The sequence below is a fragment of the Peromyscus maniculatus genome, chromosome 9 (genome assembly GCF_049852395.1).
Source record: "Peromyscus maniculatus bairdii isolate BWxNUB_F1_BW_parent chromosome 9, HU_Pman_BW_mat_3.1, whole genome shotgun sequence".
Classification (NCBI taxonomy): Eukaryota; Metazoa; Chordata; class Mammalia; order Rodentia; family Cricetidae; genus Peromyscus; species Peromyscus maniculatus.
The window spans coordinates 93,451,039-93,470,915 of record NC_134860.1 but is presented as its reverse complement, the minus strand read 5'-3'; the positions used below and the strand labels follow the sequence as shown (position 1 = coordinate 93,470,915).

General features: G+C 34.9%; 1 pseudogene; it reads right to left on the bottom strand.

Annotated features, from left to right (window-relative positions):
- Positions 1-276: 276 nt before the first annotated feature.
- On the bottom strand, positions 277-5,194 carry LOC121832440 (small ribosomal subunit protein eS1 pseudogene; annotated as a pseudogene).
- Positions 5,195-19,877: the final 14,683 nt, after the last annotated feature.

Below are 19,877 nucleotides of genomic sequence, written 5' to 3'. Positions count from 1 at the left end.
AATTGGGTTATAAAATATGTTTTTTTTCACTGGGTGTGAAGACCCATGCCTTTATGAGATGGTGTTCCCTTATCCATCGTATCTTTATCATTTCCATCCCTACACTGGGGAGGCAGAGACAGGTAGATCTCTGTGAGTTAAAGGCCAGCCCGATCTACAAAAGGAACACCAGGCCAGCCAGGAACACATAGAAAGATTGTGCAAAATAATTGTTGCTTATTAGTATTTTGCTTTTTGCCTTTGATATTTCTCACAAATATGATATGTTATTTGTAACTATTGCAACTGTGGGGTTTTACCCAGATTCTGGGATGGTAGGTCACATACATCGGCTTCGTGCCCCTTAGCGTCTGCCATTCCAGAGCTACTACCTGCATCATAAAGCTCCAAGAGTTTTCACAATTCAAACTTGGATTTATTCCACATTTTTATTTTTCAAAGTAAGAAATTGTGGCGAGGATAAATGGACTGGGAAGCCTTTTCTATGCCCTTCCCACTTCCTTAAATTTACTTGTCTTCACTTCTTGGGTCATGATTTCTAAAACTTTGTTCTGGATCTGACAGACCTGTTGATGCTGTTCACAGGATGCTTTGCATATCTACTTGTTGTCTGTTGCCGTTACACAAACACAAAATAGAAGGAGCAAATAATCTTCAGTTGTCTTGACGTCAATATGAGCTATAATCATGGTCTGCTACTTGACCATAGAGCACAATTTGTGCTTGGTAAGACCCATGCCATGGAAGTTACTCAGCATGCCTGCCCTTCTCACCCTGAACATCCCTAGCAATTAGCCTGATTTTCTAAATGAATCTTCACCATTCTGTAGATCAGCAAGGCTCACTTCTAGCACATGACCCTTGAGGTCATGCAATTTTGGTTCTTTGTGACTAATATATTCCCAGTGTTTCTTTTCTTTCTTTTTTTTTTTTCTTTTCTTTTCTTTTTTATTTGGCTTTTCGAGACAGGGTTTCTCTGTGTAGCTTTGTGCCTTTCCTGGAACTCACTTGGTAGGCCAGGGTGGCCTCAAACTCACAGAGATCTGCCTGGCTCTGCCTCCTGGGTGCTGGGATTAAAGGCGTGCGCCACCACCGCCCGGCTTTCCCAGTGTTTCTAATGCTGGACATAGGTGGAGTTTTCACAGTATGCTAATTTTTCTTAGAGAATTGTTCACACACTTCCTTCTTAGTTCACTTTTTGCCACCTTAGCTTAGCACTTGTTCTTTCTGACCACCATGGTACTGCTCAGAGGGCCTAAAGGACTGTATTTTGGTATTTTGATTTTATACAAGAAACAACATTTTCTAAATAAATTTGTGATTGCATTTTGATGGAAATACTGGCATTTGTTTCCAAATAATTAATTCATTTTCTAACTACTAATTCATTTTCTAAATATTGCATAAGTCATAATTATTAAGATTTCAGTCTAATTGTTACAGAGAATGATTATTAAAAGAAAATGCAAATCCTTCCTAGGGTAAAAGTGTGGTATTATATATATGATTAAGTAAAAAATAGGTGAGTGAAAATAATACTAATAAACTTTTGTTGAAAGATATGAAATCCTATTTCGAAGTTTTTGAACTGTCTGTAGTAATACATAACAGTTTTACCTATGAATGCACTTTCAAATTTACTTTTTCAGAATAAATTAATTGCTGACAAGACATTATAGTGGCAGAATCTTTCATAATTTACTTCTACATGACAGATGTGACATATTAACCAATGTTTCATACTATTTTCAACAACCATAATAATTGGGCTTTTAAAATACTTGTATGCTTACCAAGAAAGGCAGTGCTACTCCAGTGACTATTTATGATAGCTTCAATACGTACTTTATTTAAATCATTCAATTAAATAACATGCAAAAGGATGATGTATTAATACAAGGGAAATAGATTTATCTTTACTTTATGCCCAAACACAACATGCTGGAGATACTCCCTAAAGGAAAATGATTAAAAAACAATCATTGTCAAATTAGTTTTAATAAAAAAGAGCTTTAAAAAGTTCAGGAATGTAGTAAGAATAAAAACAAGGGTTTTATATGCATAAGTAAAAGTTTTTTCTTTTGCTTCAATTTCTTTTCTTAAAAAGCAGAAAACAAAGAAAAAATGTACTCCTGAGTATTATTCAAGAAGTATTTTTAGATTAGATAATTATTACTGATGGATTATTTACCTTTTATCTTAAACACATAAATTATATGTTTATGAACCTGTTTTCAGAGAGAAGGGATAAGTGAAATTACTTCACTAAAATCCACCACATCAGATAAGATTGATTTTTGTTTTCCATTTGTTGGTTAATGTGCAGTTTTCAATCTGGTTTTGAAGCATTTCTGATTATCTACTCTAGACAATAGGTCCAGATATAATCTAATTGAAAAGCAATATACAAAAAAAATTAAAATGTTAGCCTTAAGTTCAGTAATCTCATACCCTTAGCCAATAATTTCTCTGAGGAAATGTTAAAGAGATTCTTAGAGAAGCTTAGATCAATATGATGCTCTGATAATCTTTCCTGTCCCAGAATGATCAATGAATGTCAAGGCAAAAGCAGGGACATGGCTGCTCAGTGACCCCAGAAGAAATAGTCTGACTCTTACTCCTGATAGTGGTCATGTAATAGTGAACCTTAAAGTATTGTAGTTATTAGGATAATTTTTTTCCTTTCTCTGGTTTTAGTAAAACACTGGATTGGAACTAAAGACCATTCCCATGTTGAAAATTCTTGGCCATCCACATTTCTGTGTCTCAACTTTAGTAACCAGAGACCTGAGATAACATGGACACTGTATCTTCCTGTAGCATATGCTCAGAACTTTCTCTCCCTGTCAAATTCATAGCCACTTTTTAATTACTTGTATGTATACACATATATGTATGTGTATATGTATGTATATATATACAGTTCTAAATACAAAAAAAAAAAAAAAAGAACCTGCTCAGTACATGTAGTGTCCGTTGTCTATATATGATATCAGGGCTGCTCATTTGATGTTAGATATCCAATTTCAGAGCTCTTTGGAAATACTCTTTATCCCACTACCAGCATTCCTTAGGTGTCCACAACTCTACACTTCCGTGATGATGCTTCTCACTTTTATGGTAGCATGTTTGTTGACATCCTCTTTAGTCAAGTGATGATGCTTCTCACTTTTATGGTAGCATGTTTGTTGACATCCTCTTTAGTCAAGTATTGTTTAAGAAGCCATGTTGATGAGAGTTCATGAGTATAGTTTTCCAGACTCTGCTAGGAGATGCAATCTCGTAGCACATTTCCTGTTCCTCTAACTCTTTCCATCTTTCTATCCCCACCTGAAAGATGTTCCCTAAGCCTGAGGAGCAGGAGTAGTGTTACAGATGTGTCTGTTGGGTCTGGGCACCATAGAAACCCTTGTTTTGTGCATTTTGATCATTTACAGTTTTCTGTAATTGTCTCTATTTGATGCAAAGAGAAGTTTCTTTGATAGGCATGAGAGCCACATTTATCTGTAGTGTAAGAATAAATATTCAGAATATAGTTAGGAATTATGCTGGTTTAGTAAACTGATACAAATAATATTTAATTAACCATTCCTGAAGTTTTTAGTCATAAATTCTAATGTCATAATTGTGGGAACAAGCCAATTTCTTAGCAACATTTTTTTAAATGGACAATATTTACTACTTATCCTGTGTTGCTTTAATTAAATACAATGTCATATCATAAAGAAATATAATACACACTATTGCTTTAAAAACCAAGAATCACATGGGTCCATAGTCTCCAGTATATAATTGATTTCCTGTCATATTTGCTGTGATCTTTCTTCTCAACAGTTCATGTTGAGGATTTCCTAGATATGAGCTTTAAAAAACATTGATTCAGCCGGGCGGTGGTGGCACACACCTTTAATCCCAGCACTCAGGAGGCAGAGGCAGGCGGATCTTTGTGAGTCTGAGGCTAGCCTGGTCTACAGAGCGAGATCCAGGAAAGGCACAAAGCTACACAGAGAAACCCTGTCTCAAAAAGCAAACAAACAAAAGCAAAACAAAACAACAACAACAAAAAAAGACATTTGTTCACAATGAATCTACCCTAAGAAAGTTCTGTGTGTCAGGAGTGAGTTCTGGCCCTCACAGACCTGGATTAGTCATCTCAAAAGATAGTTGTTACTAAGTGATTTCCAGACTGGGTGCTGCCTCAACCACAGGAACTCTCTCCACTTTTGCTCTTCTACCATGGTGTTATGCACATCTGGTTGCCTCCAGCTATGAGGGCCAGCTCCAGAGCTTCCAGCTTGCAGACCCACATACTAAACAAACCAACAAAACAACAAGCAAGTTCTAGTAACTCTGTCCCAGAATTCTATATAGCAGCAGTAAATGCATCAAATTCATACAAATGCATTCATTATTATCTGTCCATTCAAATATATTAGAGGATTCTGGATAAAGAGTTGTTACACCCAGGACTCTTAGCCTGGAAACTTGCAGTGTAAAGAAGTTGTACTAGCGGTTTTAAAACACGGGGGGGGGGGGGGGGGGGTGATTTGCCTTGGAAATGTGAATACCATACCTTTCAGGAATCCATAGTGTTGTTTCTGGTATCTTCAACTGTATAAACTACTTATAATAATAGGGACATATAGTATCTATTGAATGGCAACTGAATTTAAGTATTTTTACCTTGAAAAGGAAAATGCAGACTAGAGAATTTAAAACACATCGGATACTCAAACCACCTTTGAGGTTACTGCTGCTCATTTAAGTAAATCATCAGAATCTTTACAGTATTTAGAGTGTTAAGGACATAAATCACCAAAACTTTACAAAAATAATTCACTTATTTGTCTTGCTTTTCTGATCTGAAATCATTAAACATCTGTAATTAGACCTTATTGATTTCATTTACATATGGCACCACCATGTCCAAAGTTTGGAAAATATATATTGTTTTTATATTGGTTTTTACTAAAATACTCAAATACTGCTTATCCATTGATCTGGTAGCAAATGCAGTTGTTAGCTGTTGCATTTTCTTATAATTTAGAATTGGAAATTTGATCTCACTCACTTAGGATTGCTGATTTAATCTTGTAAACATCCCATGAATATGATCAGTGTTGGTTGAGTTTGTAGCTCTCACCTTGGTCTCACTAGGACAATTTTCATCTTTTTCTTTTGTGACAATAAGCATAGATCAGAGAGATCTTTAATCAGTTATCTTGGCCTCTAGTGTTATTCTAACTTCAAAAGATTGAACTACTTTATAGAATCCTTAACTCTTTCAAAGAATGACTTTTAATTTTATAAAATGATTCATGGTTTTATTATTTCCTCCTACAAGATACTGAATAAAGACACTAAAGCCACATATTTTTAGTGAATAACAACACAAATAGTGCATTGCAATAAATTTAAATAATCTAAGGATCTCCCACATGAGCTGGTGGTCAGTCACTTGGTCTATAAGTCCATACCTGTCTCCTCCCATTTTACTTTGTATAGGCATTATTTTGTGGGATGACTAGGTCCTGGTTACTGTAGGCATTTCTATTTAATTACAAAGCAAAACAAGCAGCAAAATATTTCAACATTTAAAACCATCATTTAACTATGGTAATGAATTTATTCAACCATTTTGGAAGGTTATACCGAACTACTCAGGCTCTGTCTTTCGGTAGCTATAGAGATTTCTTTGATGATGCTCTTTTACTTATTTAGAATAGTTCTAGAATAGTACCACATTCTTGGTATCTTGGAAGGATGTTGAAAGGTCTAATATGTCAGTGTATGGCCTTTGTTGGTCAAGAATTATAAGGTATGACTCCTACTTTGAACCTTGCAGTAAATTTATATGATGCACTTCTTTTGCTGATAGAAGATTGTTTTAAGAGATCTCTTAACTCTACACAGCCTATTAGTCCACAATATATTCAAAAAAATTTTCTGAGTGAATCTACTTATATTCGTGTTCAATAAAAAGCATTTTTGTCACTGGAATTCCTGATTATCTATTAATAGCATTGAATGATCATATTATGAGAAAAGAATTCCTCTGCATTATTGCGTTTTAGTTAAAGTACAAGATCTTATTTAACAAATACTTTAGACAATACATACTTATTTCTGGAATGTGTAGAGTTGTCTAAGAAACTCCTATTGAAATTAATTTTACTGACACTCTCAATAAATAACTTAGAAAGAGATTTGGAGAAATTTGCTATTCTTTTAATAGTGTGTTTACTTCCCTGTGACTTTCATGGTTGTTAGGTGAGCATCTAAAGAGAGCTTACTACACAGTTCTAAAGTTGTTTGTTATTAGACTCAAGAACTTTTAAGTTCTTATATATAGAAAATAAAGCACAAAGCTTTACAAGGTGCAAATCCCTGATGCACAAACTGCACTCGTTTTAAATTTGGTTCATAGCTGACATCATTGGAGCTAATAGAAGAATCTAAAGCAGAAGCCTCAAAATATGTCCCTGCTGCTTTATTCATAAGATAGGAACATTGTCGTTCCCAAAACTCTGATTATTTGAATTGCATGGAGATCACCATGTCATAAGCATTTAAAATCCTCTCTTAAGATGGGTTGTTTCATTGTTCACATTTTCATTTTTTTTCTGTACTTTCCAAATTTCCATCAGTTCAATATTCTTAAGAAGTTATCTTTAGGGGATTTAAAAGTGAATAGTGTTTGAAGGGCAAAAATCTGGACAAGGATATTATGCTGTGTTTAAAATAATGTCTTATCACAATTTTACACAGATAATAGGGAGGTATTATGATTCTTGGACTCCAATCCTCCTCAAAGGAAGAGTGAATTAGAAGTTCCTTAAAAGACTTTTAAAATTGGTCATATTAAATTTCCATTAATGTTAGAATGACTGGGAGCATTCACATTATGATATAAAATATTACCCACTGTGCAAATCATATTTCTCTGGAAATATTTAAGAATCTAATGCATACTTGATCTGTTTATATGCGATTAGTCTTACTCACGGGGTACAGAAATGTTAAAATAATGAAAAATCTTTGTAGACTTAGGAAATTATTTAGCAAATAAATATAATATATATACCTCCTAAATCACAGGGATACATCCAAAAGAATAAATGATGGCCAGAAAGAAAAAAGAGAGGAAAAGGAGAGACAAGAAGAGGGTGAAGGAAAGGCAGAACAAAAGGGGAATAAGGGGGAGGGGAGAGAAAACCTGAGAGGGAGGGAGCTGTGGGGACAGAACAGGAGAGGGAAACTGGAGACAGAGAGCTTCCCTTTATCCCTAAGGTTATTCATCAGTTCCCATTGCCTAAATATATATATATATATATATATATATATATATATATATATATATATGTATGTATTGTTGAACATAGGTCAACAATTACTGATGTGCGACACATAACTCAAACTTACAATTACAAATAATCATCCTGACTTAAAACAGTGTTGAGAATATTTGGTTAGGTTTCACAATCAGAGAAAGAAGATCTGTTTGCAATGTGGGAGGTCCTGTGGAAGGAAGGTCATATTTGTTTTTCTTCCTGTTGAAAGATCTGGCATCAAAGGATGAAGAAAGCTTTACCCACTCACATGATTGAACAAGTATTCCTATTAGTAGAGAAATAATTGTGTATTATTACAATTTTTAACATGAAGTTTTATTATTTTTTCCTTGTGATAGGAAACCTAGGTATATATGAATCCATGCTGTGATATCATGCACCATAAATATGCCTGGTATTATGATTTTACACAAGATATTGGAAACACATGTGTGTTTGTGTGTCTCTGAATTACCAATAACTAAGGGTAGATTTAAATCACTCCCTGTTAAATATGTCTTTCATTGTGCTCTGCCTTTGTGGCTTGGTTTTGTCAGTTTCACTGATAGAAAAGTTGCTAACTTGAGCAAATTTTGAATCCTATATAGCTAGGAAATCCTCCCACACACAAAATGATCTCTAAGAAATTTTTAAAGTAAGTTTTAAAATAATATGTGATGATCAATAGGGAAATATTGAAAAAAATACCATAATATCCCTATTCTAAATGTATTTGAAAGTCAGGACATTATGGAAAAAAAAATTGCTAAGTATATTAGATCCAGGAGGTGGCACTCTTGTACTGTTCATTGTGTTGTGAAAAACTCAGTATGTCTTAGATTTTGTCCTTGCTTTCTCTATACACACACACACACACACACACACACACACACACACACACACACACACACACACTGTTTGACACACACATAAGCACATATAATTAAATGTACTCTTCACATAGCAATATTATATCACAAAAATTTGTTCATTAACTTATTATATTGTGAAGAGTAATGAATTATTTATTTTGGCATATAATTTGAGACATTTTCTTCAAAAACACATGGTGGATTTCTTGTAAAATCAGTGCAAAAAATTATGTATCACCAGTGACTCAGTGAAGTTAAAGCAAAATTATTTTCTTACAGTGAATTCACGTTCAAATGAAAAGGAAATACTGTTCCTATGCACCTGTCATTTGATGACTTTGATTATTTTGGTGGTGGAGTATGAAATACAAGCATAGGATGTAAGGATGTGGAAAGGCTATTGTAATGTTCAAATTCACTTATTTTATAGATGTGAAGCTTAACATCTTCAGTATAATACCATTTTATATGAAAGTAAAAACAATGTGAATATGCTCATTATAGCTTCCTTTAATTCCAGATAACTGAATCTTAGTTCAAATACGTTTAGTTGGGAAACGATACTCAAAACAACACAAACACATAGGGGTGGGAAGAGTGAATCCAGACATAAAACAATAGCACAGAAAGTAAGTAGTTCGAAAAATGAAGATTATAGGAATAAACAGTAATAGAATTTGACATAGTTTAGAAAAACAAGTGCAATTTGAGAAGCGTTCTGCAGATGTGGAAAAGTGCTTTGACAAAACAAAACCTAGCTTTTCCTCATTACACTATATCACTCATTCTCAAACCAATTTCTGTATCATTTTCTCTTTAGGTGTATAAGTCAATATGATGTTAACTGTGGAGTACAGGGCTGGCTTTAATGTAAAAACAAGTCTGAAGTCTGCTCTTGCCTGCAACGTTCTAGGGAGGTGACCTTGAGTCAGTTGCTTAACCTGTCGAGATACAGGCAGCCTCTTAAAGAAATGAGGGCAATGCCACTTGCATTCGAGTCCTTGTGACAGATGTGTTCTTTCTTCAAGCTTTGTTTTCAAAGCAGGATTTATAATACTAGGAAGGACACTGAAAATCAAGTTTTATATCTTACTCTCATAATGCTTTTGTAATTCTGGTTATATAAAAATGATATTTTTTTCCTAAATGTATCTCGTTTTGTTTTTCTCAAGAAAATGTGTACATTCATTCACTTAATATAAAAGTCTGCTTTTTGAAATACCAGCTTTAACAACAAAAAAGGTTCTTTCCTGTGGAAAAAATGACACCAGTTTGGCTTCGTGCTTGCTAAGCTAGGTTTCTGGAGAAATTTGACATACAATACATGATTTTTCATCTTAGTCATGTTACAAACATACTTGACAATAAGATTCATGGCCTGATCACATTCTAGGGACGTTGTGGTTGCAGTTGTATGACTTTATCAAATGTGTGTTTTGAATACAAGCACACAATGTATTCTGTAACCAAGTATAAGCAAAACTATTTGGGAGGTGAGGTAGATGCAGATAAAGTGGTATGTAATGACACTGTTACAGAAAGGCTACCACCATTGAATCCCGTCAACAGGAACTCGATAAAAATTCAATGAAAGCAAAGTTATAATAATAAGAGAACCAGGAGCCATAGTATTGATAAAGAAAAAAACCCCTAAATTTAACTTCTCCATTTTTCTAAGATAAAAAGAGACATAAACATAGCATTTTGTTCTGTAATTTTTAAACACACCATATAATTTTAAGATTAGTTCAAAGTAAATTAAATGGCATCATTTTGAGGTTTAAAAGCAAATTGAAGCTCTTAGCATCTGTTTTGAGCATAATTGCATGAGTATTATATATACTTCATTAGGACCTTTTCTTTCTGCTACTTCTAAAATGTATTTGCAAATAAAAAGCAAAAAAAAAAAATCTTCAAGGCTCATCACAATGGAATCTGACATGCTTTGTTTTTCCTTATATGCAATATGTGTGTGTGTGTTACCTTTTAATATAAAATGTAATATTTTACTTTAAATAGCATGAGAACTTGGAATGAGTTAATTCTGCATTAGGCTAATTTGAATAAACAAAAATTCAATATGATAACTTTCATCAAGCTTTGTTAGCTTTCAAATAAAAACCATAATACTTAGTAATAAAGTCTTTAGGTATTTATCATTCTTAATATAGTTAAACTCAGACTGAAATACTTTATGGCATTACTATGTTTTTCTTTTCTAGGAAATGAACTTTAGATATAACTTGTCTTTATGTTGGGGATACTAAATTACACATGAATTCACAGTTCCCATTTTTTCTCCTATTATCTTCTCAGTTTTCATATACCTTTGTAGTATATGTTAAACCTATTTCCTGTTCCTCCCTCCCTCCCTCCCTCCCTCCCTCCCTCCCTCCCTCCCTTTTTTCACACTTCACCCCATTAGTACCATTTTCTCCTTAGACAGTATTACTTCCATTTCCATATGGTGAGCACGCTCACCACACACACACACACACACACACACACACAAGCAATTTTTTTGTAAGCTCGTAGGAAAAAAACCTTTCCTGTTTTTTGTTTGTTTGTTTGTTGTTTATTTTGTTTGTGTTTGGTTGATTTTTGTGTGTTTGTTTGTTTTTTGAGACAGGGTTTGTCTGTGTAGCCCTGGCTGTCTTAGAACTCACTCTGAAGACCAGGTTGTCCTCAAATTTGGAGAGATCTCCCTGCCTCTGTCTCCCAAATCCTGGGATTAAAGGCGTGAACCATTAACATCTGGCTGGATTTCTTATTTTTTAATTTCTCATTGTGTAGTATACACTACAGTTAAAGAAATTGATTTTCATCTTATTTGAATCTGAACTCTGATTAAATCATTGATTTTGTATATAGTAATTGTTCTTATAGATGTGATTTTGTGTATACTAGTGTGCATTGTGTATACATTTCCTCTAGTTATCTAGTATAAATAAATTCCTATTGCTGAGACTTTCAAATATGTATGAGCAGGAGTGACTGTTTCCTTTATTATGTGTGCAGAATGGAAGGTCTTCTTTTGTATAGATGCTTCCTATTGATATTACTGTGTTCCATACAAGACACCACCTCAGAGTTTAGGTGTAGCCCAGCAATGAGGATACTTCAGAATCATTTGTGAGTGATCACTGGGACATTATCACATGCATTTCATGCAATCAAATATTTTTAAAGCCATTATTTTGAATGCCTTATTCATGAGAGTGTTCTTAATTCAACTATAGTATTTTACACATCATTTTAATAGTATTTATTCATGTCTACTATTCCTTCAATAATTCTATAACAACTTTGTTTTATTGCTTTAAGTTACTTCCATAGGTATTTTATTAATTTTGAACAGCATAGAGTTAATCAAGCATACAGAACTTAAAAGCAGTTGGGTTGAAGTTAATGTTGGCTTACATTTTATGTCAGTAAAATATACCAATTACACTCTTGGAGAAAAAGTAAAATATTTAGATAATGATGCTGGTAAAACTGAATATCTTCATGTACACATACATGTATATATGTGTGTGTGTGAATGGAACTCTATTCACACACACACACACACACACACACACACACACACACACACACACACATATATATATATATATATTCAAAACGGTATAAAATAAATATGTTGATTTAAGACCTGATACTCTGAAATTCCCAGAGAAAAATGTAGTGACATGTTTCAAGTTAGATAAATAATCAAAGACTTTGCCAGTAGGTATCTAGTCACTTAGGAATTAAGTCCCATTTTGGACAAAATGTATCTCATGACATTTCAAACCTGTTTAGCAAAGAAATAGTTAACTGAATGGAGTTGGTAACATACATAGTGGAAAACTAAAATCTTTATCCATCTAGCAAGTTATCCACCCATCTAGAATACACAAGAAAATCAACAATTTTGAACTGGCAATTTCCTGGGACCAGATTGGTGCCTGGACCAATTGTCATCAGAGAGGCCTCATTCAGCACCGATGGAAACAGATGCAGACCTACAGCCAAAGTTAGGCAGAATTCAGGGAATCCTGAAGAAGAGGGGGAGAGGGGAATGTAGGAGCCAGAGGGATCATGCACACTACAAGACAACTCACAGAATCAACCAACTTGTATTCACAGTGACTCACGTAGACTGAACCAACAGCCAGGGACCCTGCATGGGACTGACTGAGGCACTCTGCATATATGTTACAATTGTGTAGCTTGATCATCTTGTGAAATGCCTAAGAGTAAGAATAGGTGCTGTCTCTGATTCTCTTACTGTCTTTTGGGCCCCTCTTCCTCATATTGGGTCTTCTTGCTCAACCTTAATACATGGGGAGGTACTTAGTCTCACTGAAACTTGAAATGCCATGTTTTCTTGATAAGCATGGGAGATCTGCCCTTTCCTGAACAGAAATGGAGGGGGAGTGGATTGGGCAGTGGGAGGGAACAAAATGGGATGTCTTGAGAGGAGAGGAGGAATGGAAACTGTGGCAAGAATGTAGAATAAATAAATAAATGTATTAAAAATAAATCAAATAACCAAAACAATAAATGTGATAACAGTGTACACTACTGAAATTATAAAATGCTAATGGCTAATAAACATATGAAAATTTCAACTCCAACAGTTACCATTGCTATTACTAGCTCCTTATATAGTTGTCTACTTGGTCCCAAACTCCTGACTACATATTACATTGCCTTGAGCTTGTAAAGATCTTGAGTATGCTGTTATGAATACTGTGAATTTTCAGGTGCAACTGCCTTATTGTGTCTGGAAAATACTGCTGTCATGTCAACAAAAATTTCTTATTGTCATTCACAATCTCAGGCTCACACAATCTTTCTGTCCCCTCTTGTGCAATGATCCCTGAGCCTTTGGAAGGTGGTTTTGTGATGTAGATATTTATTATGGCAGAGAATTCATCAGTCTTGTATTCTCTACACCTTGACCAGATGTCCTCTTAAAAAAGAAACTCTCAGAAACAGACATAATCATTAATATTTGAATATATTAAACACATAAGATTTCAGAGAATAATAGTATCAAAAAAAGTTCAGAATTTTCTTTTCAAATATTTCATAGTATGTAAGTAGAAGAAATGAATCCATCTCTACTGTTCATTTTGTAATTATTAACAAGTATCATATTGTTATAACTACAAACTTACTTTTAGTGGGCTTATGTTGTATAGAGTATGATTGTAACATTTTAATATCCCATTCTCCTTGCTTTTCCTTATGATACTTTCAAGATGTAATCATAGATATACATATTTCACAATTATAACTTTTGTGTCCACACGTGTTATAGCATCTTGTGGCACAAAATTGGTAATGTAAACAAAATGTTAAAAATATTTCTAAACTCAAACAATTACATTGCTGAGATAAGATTCATCAATTAGAAAGAAAATGATCTAGTAATATATTATGAAGAAAGTAATGTGAGCTCATGTCTAAATAAGACATTGATACCACTCTACTCTAATCCTCAGAAACATTAGGGGGGCGGTGGGAAATGTTGAGGAGCCAGAGACATGGTTAAATGCCAGCCTCTAAATTCCATTAGCAATGTTTGTTATATGCAGATAACCCACATAAAACTGTCCCTATTAACAATCACTCATGAAAGTATAAGGGATTCACAGAATCCTACCTTTTATTGTTGAACTAAAGGCCATTGGTAGAACTAAGATTATGGTAGCAGGCAAATTATTGTTTCCAACTCCATTCTCTTCCAAATTTCATTGTCTTAATAGAAGAATAATACCTCATTTTACACACACACACACACACACACACACACACACACACAGAGAGAGAGAGAGAGAGAGAGAGAGAGAGAGAGAGAGAGAGAGAGAGAGAGAGAGAGAGAGAGAACCATATTTTCATTATCTATCCGTTGATGGACATCTAGGCTGTTTCCACTTTCAGGTTCCTTTGAACAGAGCAGCAATAAATACTGATGAGCAGATATCTCTATAGTTGGAGATGGAATCTTTTGGCAAATGGCCAAAATCAGTAGAGCTGGGTCCTGTGTAGATCTCTTTGGAACTTTTTGAGGAAACTCCATGCTAATTTTCACAGTAATGGCACCAGTTTGCACCCCAACAGTCATGGAGAAAGGTTCCTCTTTCCTCACACCCCATGGGAGCATATGTAGAGAATTCTTTTTTTTTAAAATGCAGACATATTTTAAGAAATATTCTTCCCAGATCTCTAAGTCTCATTGTTTTGTGAGCCCTTCAAAACATGTGATACTATGGAAAGAGAACTGTAAACTTTGTTCACTAAGTTACATTACTTTACATTTCTCCCAGTCCAGTCTATATGCTTCATATTCCATACTTTCGTCAGAGATCACTAAAAGTATACAGTATGGGTTTGCAACTGAAAAAATCATTTGTTTTGACACATGCATTCCTAATAATTAGTCTAGAGGTGGGGTAACTTAAATTATGTGCATACAGAAGGAGGCAGATGTTTAAGATTTCAATTTTGACACTATTCGTTTAGGAAGTGTTAAGATGAAAATTCACCCATAGTTCTGGTTCCACATCCATTAAAACTCTGCTAAGTTCAGAAGTCTCATGAACATAACTGTTTTTTACACTGAGGTTTGGCTAAATAAGGAAGCAGAACCATGAAATATGAAATCAAAAGGAAGAATATTTTAATCTGCAATAATGTATGAGAGAAAAATTAAAGTGAAATATCGACAAATGGAACGATTTGAAATGTCCGTGACTAAATGGAAGTTAGCATTTCTTAATCAGTCCCGGGATAGTTGGACACTTGATTGAAAAATGATTGACTTCAGAATTTGGAGCACTGTCAGATAAATTTAGTCATTAGAGTGTTATTATTGCATTCTAGGTTATTAATTCACCGTTTAACATATCTTTAATGCTTTCTCTTCGTTTGTCAGTTATTAGCTTTTGCCCTAGGATGGATTTTAATTACGTTCACTCTTTTGTCATTAGATGTGATTTGCTAGGTCACTCTGCCACTTCAAAAACCAGTTGATGATTACGCAGTCATGATGCTGAGATTCTGTGAGTGCAGATTCTGACATTACTAGGTGTAGATGGAGCAGACTGTAATTATATATTTAGGAATTTATATAAATTCATATATAATCTATAAATATATACATATGGGTGTGTATGTGTTTAAACATGTACATGTATGTAGGTAGAGAAAAAGAGGTAATGAATTTGAAAACATCAAGAAGGCTACTAGGAACATTTTGGAGTTAGAAAAGGGAAGAGAGATACAGTATAATTATATGATAATCTCAAAAAATAAAATAAATTTAGAAAATTAATTTTTGAGAAATGCTTTACTTTTAAAACAGCTACATACATGAGAAATATGTTTGTTTCTTATTTATCATATAGAAAAAGAAATCATCAAATTATATTTGTAATGTTGAAAATGATACTTACTTCAAATAAGTAATAGTGGGCAATTCACCACACTAACATATAATCTCTCACAATTGTAATAAGAGTACTAAAATATTTACTTTCTTATGAATGTTTGCATATATTTATATCCATGAACATAAGTCATATGTACATATGTAATTATACTTAGAATTTATCCACAAATTTGTCAATATATTTAAATGCATTTTGTTATTTAAAATGTGTGGGAGCCTGCATGGGACCGCCCTAAGACCTCTGCATGTGTATGACAGTTGTGTAGTTTGGTCTCTTTGTAAAGCTTCTAGCAATGAGATCAGGATCTGTCTCTTGTGCTTAGCTGGTCTTTTAGATTCTGTTCCCCATGCTGAATTACCTCACCCAGCCTTGATGCAAGGGGAGAAGCTCAGTCCTACCTCAACTTGATGTGCCATGCTTTGTTCAAGCCCATGGGAGGCTTGTGCCTTTCTGAATGGAGACAGAGGAGGAGTAGATGCAGCAGGGGGAGAGTGGGTGTGAGATGGGAGTCAGACAAGGCAACAGGCAGACAGGAAGAAGGGGAAACTGGTCAGTATGTGATATGCAAAATAAATGAAAAAATGTTATTTAAATAAAATTTAAAAAATTAAAAAAACATTTCATTTGAATGGTAAGAAAAAAATGTGTGTATGCATATTTGAAAGTGTCTATTTCCAAAATTCACGAGAGTGCAACTGATGGTTTGGAGGTGGAATTGCAGGTAATTATGGGATAGTGAACATAGATTCTGAAGAAAAAAAACTCTCTGTTTCTCTGGAAGATTAAAGCATGCTTTTAACCACTGAGTCATTTCACCATCCCTAAATGTTTCTTTTTTGTTTCTGTGATACTGTAGTGGCTAAATCTACAGCTTTATGCATTCTTAGCAAGCACTCTATCTCCCCACCCCTATGATGCCTTTTAATGTATGTCTGTGCAAGGCTAGATTGATACACATTTGCTCCACACTGAAAAATGCAGTTGTTGAAAAGCGCAGTAGAGTCTAGCACTGAATTTGTGGGTTACTTTTCAAGGATCATTAACCATAAAAAGGTCATACAACGTTAGAACTGATAATATCATGATGTTACTAGACAAGGACACAGTCAGTTTCAAACATTAATTCTTAAACAACAGAGAATTGCAGGAATTCCTTCTTTATGCCTTATAGTTTATTGTGAATATTGGGGGAATCGATTATGTACCCTAATACAAGTAGAAATTTTGCTCATATATATGCAACTTGCTCATTTTCATATTTGGAGAAATATCTCCATAAGTCTTAGCTATTATCATGCCTACTAAATAGCAGCAGCTAATTTTCATGTACTTTTTGTCATAAGAATATATGTATCAGTAAACAAAACAAGTTTTTTCCCCATGACTTATATGCCATTTTTTAAGTTTTTTTTTTTTTTTTTTTTTTCAGGTTTTAGGCTTCTTTTTGTGGTTCCCCTCAGGATACTCTTGATACGCTCTTGTAGCAACATCACCCTTGAAATCATGGACCATCTGCGAGAGGCATCAAAGGGAGAAACTTCCATTAGATCTAATAATATGTAAATAGCTTTTGCCCTCAGTATGTTCCATTGTAGTAAAGCTCTGAGACACAATATGTGAATAGGATAATTAAGGCAAAGCTCCTAATTATTTTAAGGATCAAGTGGATGTAAAACATTGATCTCTGTAATCATTTCTAGGACTCACGGTATTCCATTTGTGGTCTGAGTCAGAGATGGATTCATAGATGGAATCATTCTATATTTTGTACCTGAATTCTGATTGTCATTGGATGGACCTTACGATATTATGTATTTTTCCCTTTTTTGGCTCTGCATCAGCTCTTCAAATGCCCATGAATTTATACAGAGACAGAAGTGCTGAAGAAAGCTTCATTACTGCTGGATAAAAATGCAAAACCATCATTCATTTTTTAATTTAGGCTTTGCTTAACGTGTTGGAGGTTGTAATCAATTACATTAACACATGATGCAATTTGACTCATTTGAGCAATTTCAATCAGGATTTCATCCTCATCATAGTGCTGAGACTGCTATATTGAAAGAAAATAATGACTCTTTGATTACAACAAGGGATGTTGTCTTCCGTGATTTTGCTGGACCTTTTGGCAGCTTGTGATGTAGTTAATCGTGGCATTTTATTGGCTGCTTGATAGATTCAGAAAGAATTTTTTCAGATAAAAGTAAAGCCAATTCCAATTGTTATCTCTCAGAGATCCATTTAAATGTGTCAGTTCAGCAAGGTTGTTTGCCTGCTACCCTGGGATCTTGGAGCACTGAAAGTGTTACTTATCCAGGTTTTTTGGTTTGTTTGTTTTTTTTTCCTCCGGACATACATGTAGTATCATAACTTTGAGGACACAAATTTTTGCAGTGAAAATTACTAAAGCACTAGGAAAGAAAAGGCCTAATACTATATAAGTTGGTAATTTATTAGTGGGATCTCATAGCTAAATGTGACCCAGCTGCCTATAAGATAGCTCCTAAAGTCATTTTCAGTTTTATTCACTGCTAAAGATTAACTGCATTGACTTAGGTACAGACATGGAAAGCATCTGGGACATACTTGACTTTTGGGATCACATAGATTGACAAACAATGACAACAAAAGACCCCCCTTCTTTGTAATAGCTTCTTGTGTGGGGGGGCACTATCCAGTATGGAACTCTCTTAGCATGCCCCAGCTGTGTGAATTGAAGAACATGGATACTTTTACAGCACATGGGTTTAAGAACTTGATTCTAGCAAACATATTCTGTTTGCTTGTTCAGTTTATTCCTGTGCCTAAGATGATTCATGAAATTCAGTCTCTGAGTCTGATGTGTCAATAACAGTCACTGTGTGACTGTCACATACCTCTGAGAGGGTGACTAGCAACTCCCACCCTCATTCATTTTGCACAACCTTTGTAGAGACAACAGAACACACATACATAAAAAAACATGACATTTTATACTTTAGGTAATTCATGGGTAATTACCCTAAATTGAATGACTTTGATCTTACATATTTATCTGAATAAGGAATCTCATACAAGTTTAATATTGGTTGCATCTTTTAGTTATAATAACATAAGCAAAAACTACTGTGAGTTTTAGATACTCCATGTCATATACAGGTACTAACTTAACTTTAATATCTCAAGACATTTGCTCATCAACTTAAAATATTTGGCACTGACTTTCTTTGGTTTTCTTACAAATGCTCTCTGATTTTTTTATTTGCTGTGATATTTTTACTGCCCAAACATTAAATACTTACTCCTTGATTGTTTGACTTTTCAACGCTTAAACATGAGCATTTTTTCCATGTTTTAAGTAAGTTTAATATTTTTTCTTTTCTTTTTTTATTAAGAAAATTTCTATTTATTTTATATACCAACCACAGATCCCCTCCTCTCCCTTCTCCCCCTGCCCTAGCATTCCCCCCATCCCAACCCCATTCCCACCTCCTCCAAGGCAAGGTCTCCCATGGAGAGTCAGCACAGCCTGATACATTCAGTTGAGGCAGGTCTAAACCCCTCCTCCTGCACCAAGGCTGTTTGGGATGTCTCACCATAAGCAATGGACTCCAAAAAGCCCGCTCATGCCCTAGGGATGGATCCTGATCCCACTGCTAGGGGGCCCCTTGAGCAGATCAAGTTCTATAACTGTCTCCACAGCTATTGGTCCACAGTTCATGAGTTTCCACTAGTTTGGTTTGGTTGTCTCTGTAGGTTTCCCCATCATGACCTTGATGCCCCTTGCTTATAGAATTCCTCTTCTCTCTTTTCGCCTGGACTCCTGGAGCTTGGTTGGCTGTGAATCACTGCATCTGCTTCTATTGGTACTAGAGAAAGGCTCTAAGATGACGGTTAGGGTATTCACTAATCTGATTACCAGAGTAGGCCAGTTCAGCCACCCTTTCTGACTTACCTAGTAGTCTACAGATTCTTGGGAACTTCCCAAGCACCCGGTTTCTCCCTAACCCCATGATGTCTCTCTCTATCATGGTATCTCTTTTATTGCTTTCCCACTCCATCCCTGTTCCAGTTTGACCATTCCATTCTCTTATGTTCTCATTCCCATCTCCTACCCTCCAATGGTCCCCTCACCCCCGGTCTACTCATGGAGATCTCATCTATTTCCCCTTCCCAGGGCGATCCATGCATCTCTCTTAGTATCTTCCTTGTTAGCTAGCTTCTCTTGAGCTGTGGGTTGTAGTCTGGTT